Raw genomic sequence first — 8,172 nt, forward strand, 5'->3', positions numbered from 1 at the left:
TTATTTTTCACGACCTTTTTTTTTTAGGGTAAGAGTGTATTCTAATATTTTCACTGGTATTTTATTAACGAAATAAGCTTCCATTTTAAAATCCCAAATCTTTAGATAGTTCCTCAAATCATCATTTGTTTCCAACTATCATAAAACTGTGATTTCCCAACAATATGGCACAATTGGATGGGTCTTTGAAAGAGTTTTAATCATTTGCAAGCTGAGGAAAGCTTGCTTTGCATGCACCAATACATTTTCTCTTCTGTCATATCACTGTGAGGGGCATAAACTATGAGGCATAAGCATTGTTTTCCTTTAAAGAAGGACCATTGTCCTCCCCCTCACAAATAGTAGCATAATGAAGCGGTCTTTCGCATTCTTGGTTTAGTGTCTTATCTTTTCATGGCCAACAATGGTGTCTTATCCACATGAGCAATCCTTTCAAACATTGACAAGAAAAGAATACAATGCAGGAGAGAAATAAAAATTAACATAAAATATTCCTTGAAAGAGTTTGATTCAGTTATTTCCCTATCTCTACAACCAACATCAACAACTATTGATAAAAATATTTAGCATTTATCCACTCAACCATACATCAATCGGGTTATGAATCTCTGCCAGGTTGAGATTTAGGACGGGTCTTCTTAAGCTTAGTCCTGCGCTCAATAGAGTGACATCTTCTAGGATTGTCTCCACCAACTCTCATGTTGCCCCATTAATTTTTGCTTGGAAAACACTTTCTTTAACACCTGAGCTTCAATTTCCACATGTCTAATATAAGGCATGTTCATAATTTCTGATATTTGAAAGACCATCGTTGATTCGTTTTCTTGTTCCTAGGTATTTTCCTTCCATCCATTGTCATTCTATTCAAGTAAGATCACTCAGTGGATATTTCAAATCTCCATGACCACCTTAATGTACCAATTTTCTAGGTCTCACATGATTTTTCTACCTAGGTCTTGATTCTCATTGAGTTGCTTTGTATACAGGTGATTTCCTTGCTCTCGGATCACATCTCTCAAGTCAGCATTGTGTATCTTATTGTCCCAACCTAGGGTTTTGATTTGGTGTACTCTACTTTTGAGTCGATACGTCTGTACTACTCATTATCAATACTATCATGGATTTTTATTCTCAAGTTATATATACATATCTGTGTGCTCTCAGGTGTCACCTTGATGGATCTTCACTACTAGTTCCATGATATTCCATTTCTATCATTGTACTGCCTGGAACAACTCTCGTTATTGTTAACTTCACTTTTCTTGATATTGCATGGTTTCTTTGACATATTTGCTTAACCCTTAGACTCTTAATCAATTATATGGATAGTATTTATCTGTTCATGAATGCTATTATTCTTGAATTGGATTGATATATTTCAAATTCTCTACTCTGGCATTCCAAGGCATAATCTTAATGCATACTGTTATTGGAAAGAAGGTCTAATTTGAACAATAATGCATAGCTCTGGTATCTTCTGACTTGTGCTGTTGATTCCCTAGCAATATGCCCAGGTTTGTACACTTTGAATTCGTTATTCTTGTAACTGCCCCATTCTTAGTGTGCAATTAAGTAACACATGTTGCAGTCTGACTTTTGCAACCATTCTAGATTCGCTTATTTGGAAGATTATGTAGCTCATCGTAACTCATAACTATGCATTCCTCTGCCTCAGGATTATTAATGGCATTTTGTAAGTACTCATTGGTATCTATGTAGCATTCCACACAGGTCTGAAGACTAACGTAGGATTTCCTTTGAATAGTAACTGCTTGGACCTTCTCTACACAGGTAACAACTCTGTCAATACAAATGTAGATGCCATACTGTGTAACGATTCATGCCAATATAGTATTGGCCAGTGCTGGTGTCATAACATTTCTACTGCCATGTTGAATAATGCTAACGCTCTAATGCAATGTTGCCATTTCCATAACATTGTCATCTATGCCTACTAACCCAAATTTAGGTTGATATATCTGATCAAAGCTATGCATTACATAATGGTGTCAGCTCTCTTAAACTAGAACTTTATCTTTATGTTTTTCATTTGTCTTTCTTGGATCCTCGTGGCAGTTGTTATAGGATTGATAACATATAGATTTATGTGGCCACTTGCACTGAATGACAATACAATTGTCTTTTGCATGGTTGGTTCTTTTGATCTTGATCACTAATAGTATCAAAAGGAAATAAATGCAAGCATATGCAAATATTTATGAAAGTTGAAATCATTCCAATAAAAGAAAAGATGAGGGGAAAACATATACAACATAGACTTTCTTTTGAAAGAATCAAATTCTATTTGAAAATTTAACATTTTCAAGAAATGGCCATGGAATAAATATCCTATATCCCTTTGCATGCTTTCCTCTAAGGTTTGTACTACTCATTGTTTCCTTTCTTCCAATTTCTAATAAAGTTTATATTTAAAAAAAAACAATTGAGGATCTCACTAACCTCAATCCAAAGGATTAGCAGTGGAACAACAAAATGGCAATTTATTGACGTCGTGAAAAGGATGGCAAAATGCAGCCATTTTGTTTGAGACTAAGGTAACTTTTAAATTCAGCAACTCTTCATTTTATTTTCGGCCATATATATATTTATATTTATCTAATTAGATATATATATATATATATATATATATATATATATATATATATATATATATATATATATATATATATATATAACTATTTCCATTTATTGAGCCTCGTAAGTGAAAATTTTATTTTATACCTAAATAACATGATAATAAAAATTTCCTACCTGACCTTTGGTCAAAAATCCAAGTTGATCAAGTGTTGGGACCTTGCTCCACCCATCAAGGTCACCCACACCATTCTTTGAAAAAGGTCCAAGTGAGGTGGGCAGCTTATAGTAAGGTCGGACTTTGCACTTTGACTCCACTGTCTTTCGGAATTCAGTATACACATCAAGGATGTATTAATGTAAGTTAAGATGGAATGAAAGAGGATTGGGACTAATTGGATTATGTGTGGAACTCATATATCTCTGTATTGAAATATCCAGTTTTCTTGTCTTAAACTTTCACTTTGTATCACCACACCTATGATACTGCGATATATATATACATGTGTTGGTTAGACCAAGTGATTGGCATACTCAAATACTTATCTATAAATTCTTTAGCTTTCTTTATCTTGCTTCCAGTGTTACCTAGGAGTTGCTTTTGCACTCCCACATTGTATTCACACGGGATGTATCATTTTGTGGACATTAATGTACTTATCTTATCTTATCTGCAATCTGGCCAAATATAATACAAGGACAAAATCCTGACAAACTAGAAGAGTTTTACAATCATACCTTAGGGCACTTTCATTGCTGTTGTATGTGTGTGTTGCAGACAGCAAAGGAAAACAGATAAGTCTTGGCCCATGAAAGCTCATATATTAAATATATGAAACATATCTGTGTTGAACAACCACTGAGATAATCATACAAATTCTAACCCTTATTATAATGCATATGTGCCATAATATGCAGTTAAACTATGGAAACAGAGTGTTTGCGTCTCAGCCACAAAGAATGTCAAACAAGTGGCTATCATCTGTCATTGGTTGTGGTAGCAGTGAAAAAGGATTAGTGCTGTAAATTGATTGTGCATGCACTGATTGCTTCATAGTTGGACAGTTGTCGTAAACACGGAAACAACTTGCTAATTCAGGGTAATTAAGGGTTAGACCCACTCCACATGCAACCCCCTTGAGAAAATGAATATTCAATATACGTTTACACTCTCCTGGAATTTCATACTTGCAAGTATACCTTACTCCATGTCAGGACTCATCACGAACCACCATTACTTTATAACTATGTATCCATAAAATTCTGCCATTTTATTATTGCTTTTAGTGGCAACTAAAGACATAGCTAATATAGCGAAACCAACATAAATATTAAAAATGCAAATATCCATTAACTACATAATTAATTTCATCAGAAACACTCAATTAGTGAAGCATAATAATGGAACAACGTATCTAATGTCATAGCAAGAATTGCATGTATATAGCAGGAAAGGAGGAGCTTTCCAAACTTTTCAATCTGGCACTAAAATTCTTGGGTGTCTGTCAACAATAACTTATGTTCTTGCTCATCTTCCATAAGTTATGACGATTTGGATGCCATGAAGTGAACAGATCATGCCAATGTCGATTAATTTTATAGTCTCATGGAAGTTGTTTGACATTGAGCCAATAACATGTTCAGGTCAAGACATAATGGGTGGTCAGGCCAATTGGTGGTCCATGGAGTCATGGCTCTGCTCATTTAATTAATGTACATTGTTCCTTCCATCGCTGTTTACACAAAGAGCTATTAAAGTGTTACTTGGCAAATGGTTTGGAAGTTTGAAATAATATCTCTTCTAGTCCAGCTAGAAACCCAAATTTACCTGCAGCTTAGGTCATCAATATGGAAAAAGTATCCTGTTTTTTTTAAAGTGTCACCATCCTCCTTGACTACAAGTGAAAGACTATGTCTAATTCCATTCTATGAGGAAATTAAGCAGAGTCGAATTGATTCTAAATATGATTCGATCCTAAGTCAAACTCATCAAATTTAGTCGCAATGAGGACTCAAACTCCCAAGTCAAACATGAGTTAGGTTGACTTGACAATTCTAATTCAAATCGACTTATTATGTCCAAAATCCATATTGTTCTGTAGTATGTACCATCATATGTAATTTGAAATGCATTAGAATTGAAAACTTGCATTATATGTAAAATGTTAAATGGGAACCTCAACAGCTAAGGATGCACAAGTTCTCGTTGCATCCCTTCGATCTGCATACTCTGCAACTCCTACCAAGTTGAAGATCATCGATCTGTATGTGGTCTACGTAGTTCTCACGGCAGTTGTGCAGGTTGTCTACATGGCAATAGTTGGATCATTTCCTTTCAATGCTTTTCTTTCAGGAGTTCTATCTTGCACGGGGTCAGGTGTGCTTGCAGTTTGTTTGCGGATGCAAGTCAACGAAGAAAACAAGGGATTCAAGGATCTTCCTCCAGAAAGAGCATTTGCAGGTTTTGTTTTGTGCAATTTTGCACTTCACTTGGTGATAATGAACTTCCTAGGTTTGGAATGAGAGGGTACCCATCACAAAGCAATAAAAGAATAATTGGCTACTCGCCTTTCCTTGAAATATTTCGTTGCTAAGGATTTAGTGGTAGTCAAATACGCAAATACCTGAAATTGGCTTCTTGGTTATTGTAGCTCCCTTAATTTTCTCGTGTTTTGGATTCTTGGCGTAGAAGACACTTTACTATTACATATTGCAACATAAATATAAGCTATTGCATTATTATACCTTCATTTTGATCATTTCATAATGTGGTTCAAGTCTTTGAACTCTGTTATATGGTTTGACTCTTGAGAAGTCAGTGCTATCAATAAGCATCAAGCAGAGATGATAGAGAATTTGCTTGTTTTTACTTTCCTGGTATATGTAAATATAGAAGGGATCAGTTATTATTATCTAGAATCTAACAGCGAAGTCCAGAGCTTAAAGTACTATGGATTAAACATAACTGCAGAATTTTTGCTATAAATTCCACCCTTGACTTTTGGTTGACACGGTCTTTCTTGTTTGCAGAAGTCTATATTGCTCACTCATAAATTTTCTATATTGTTAGTGCACATGCTCTCGCAATCAGCAAGGAGATTATGTCAACATAAACATCTCTAGAAGGCATCAGTGATTAAATTGCTTGTTTGGGTTCACAACTAATTTGCACAGGGTTGGGTTGTTGGTATCAGATTGAGGATCAATAACAGTAGCTAGTTTAGAATGTTGGGGGGGGGAACAATATGCCAAAATGATTTGGGGGTGTGGCTAAGTGAGGTACTGCATCAAGTCAAGATAATCAGGGTGGTGCCATAAGACGGGCAGATTAGCACTTAATAAAATGGGGGTGAAATACATCGAATTGAATGGTCATAGAAATCAACTATCAACATAGCAGAAAATAATAAAAATCAGTTCTGCAAGTGTTGCTGTGTGCAGGTGTGGGTACAAGAGCAGGTATAACATGGATGAAAATCCTTCCAATCTCAACTTTAATGATGTGGTAATTTGCCATTGTGAAGGTGGGTGTTGTCTATGCTTCAAGTCTATGACCAGAGCATTAAGCAGACAGATTTAGATGGCAACTTATTGCTATACTTCTGTGCTTAATTGTTATTTCTATGCTCCAGGATAGGTTGATAGCCAATTTCGCCTCTCTTTGCCGCAATTTTGGGTTAAATAATTCTTCCAGCAAGTTTCCCTTTCCTTTCTCTTCACATACGAGTATTTGTTCTTATTGTGTGGCTTGACTATGTTGAATAAACCATATGTTTTCTTTTGAATTATTATTTTGTGCTCAGATTTGGCAAGTCATATGAGTAGTCCAATTTACTTTCTGCATTGCAAGAGCAAAGTAAACTCAACAAGGTCAATTATAGAAAAGACTCTGGAAAGAAATGAAAGTTTATAGTGCATTCTCTTCACTAGGCAAAGTTGATGATCATGATGAACCTAATGTTATTCCTACTACTGCTGATGAGGATGGTGAACCTAGAGTTATTCTTACTGCTGATGATGATAAAGGTGAGTCTATTGCTATTCCTCCTTCTGATGATGATGAAGTTGTGCCTGCAAATCCAGCTAATAAATCTTCTCTATAAAGAATCCTTGGTTCCGAGGATGTATGGCTGTTACCAAAAAAAATCAAGGATCGGGCTTCATAATTATTGGTTGCAGAGAGCCAATGAAAATGCTGAAAGGGAACTGCATCGTTTGTCTGAGATATAAAAGGAAGTCTGTGATGGGTTACTTCAACTTGATCATAAGCTATACCTGCAAATTCTAAGACAAGCAAAATTTATGGGGATGACAACCACTGGGGCAGCTGTATGTAATGTTTGATAAAGGAATGTTACTATATTGAAGCTTTGATCAAAGGAGATTATTCCCTCCAAGAGGCCTGTGAATATTGCTCTCTGTTTTGGAGTTATCAACACAAGGGTTATAATCTACAGGTATATCTCATTGTCTCTTGTATTTGCTTCTCAACACTTACCATTATCAGAATCTTGTTCATGTTATGTTATTTCTGCTGGATTAGAAAGACAGTGTTGCATTTCATACATCTCAATTTTTCATTGACAAAGAGTAAAGTGAACTCACTGTAATTTCCACTGCCAGGAAACCTATCAAGTACCAAGCCGAGTACCGAATTAAACTGCAATAAAGTACCCAATAGAATAAACACAATTCAAAAGCAGAGTTCCACATGTTGAAAATTTCTGAAATGGCTACTCAAACACAAAATAGAATAGAGTATGAACATAATTTTCTGGGCTGGAAATTTCTCATATTCTAGCACATTGACGAAAGCATTGATCTACATACCTCCATTTAAAACAAAATCTTAACATAACACAGTAGGTAACCTACTTGACAAGCTCTTAGTGCTTCGCTGCGTGTGCATGAAAAGGTCATCTGGAATTTAATTTTTGCTCTGATTTTCTTTTATATATATATAAACAACTGAGTGAAATGGTACATATTCTCTTTTGAATAGATTAAAATATTAAATGAGTCTCCAGCAACTTCTCTATCATAATCCACTTCATACAAATGGCTACAACACAAATAATAAGTATATGCTGCATAAAAGTGGCTTGCATTAGAATAATACGCATGTCACCCTCCATTTAAAACAGAAACTTAACCCAACACAGTATGTAACCTACTTGGAAAACTCGAAGTGCTTGGCTGCAATGTGCATGAAAAGGTCGTCTGGAATTTAGTTTTTACTCCTGAATTTCTTCTTATGGCACTAACTTTCAGCATTTCCTTTCATCAAATCTGGATAATTGGGATTTAATCGTTACTAGCTAAAACTTACACCTCGCTACCAGCTTTTGGGACGGCCGAAGATATCAAAGAGTTTAGAGGAACTTAACAAAATCCAGTGCTAAGGAATGGGCGTAAACTGCAAAACAATAAATCATTGACCAAATGAACTCGAAGACTACAAGCAGTCAAGATCCCATTGACGCTAAATCTCATTATGATAATAAAAGCTTGCTTCTTGCTTATTCTTGTAACAAAATCATAAAATTTACTTCCTCCTCGTAGCCTGTAGCTCAAAAG

At 35.4% G+C, this 8,172-nt stretch overlaps 1 pseudogene; it reads left to right on the forward strand.

Annotated features, from left to right (window-relative positions):
- Positions 1-4,764: 4,764 nt before the first annotated feature.
- On the forward strand, positions 4,765-6,698 carry LOC149249887 (dolichyl-diphosphooligosaccharide--protein glycosyltransferase subunit DAD1 pseudogene; annotated as a pseudogene).
- The last annotated feature ends 1,474 nt before the right edge of the window (positions 6,699-8,172 follow it).

Source organism: Pinus tabuliformis, chromosome 7 (assembly GCF_031772625.1).
Source record: "Pinus tabuliformis cultivar Carrire ecotype Pingquan chromosome 7, CPIR1, whole genome shotgun sequence".
NCBI lineage: Eukaryota > Viridiplantae > Streptophyta > Pinopsida > Pinales > Pinaceae > Pinus > Pinus tabuliformis.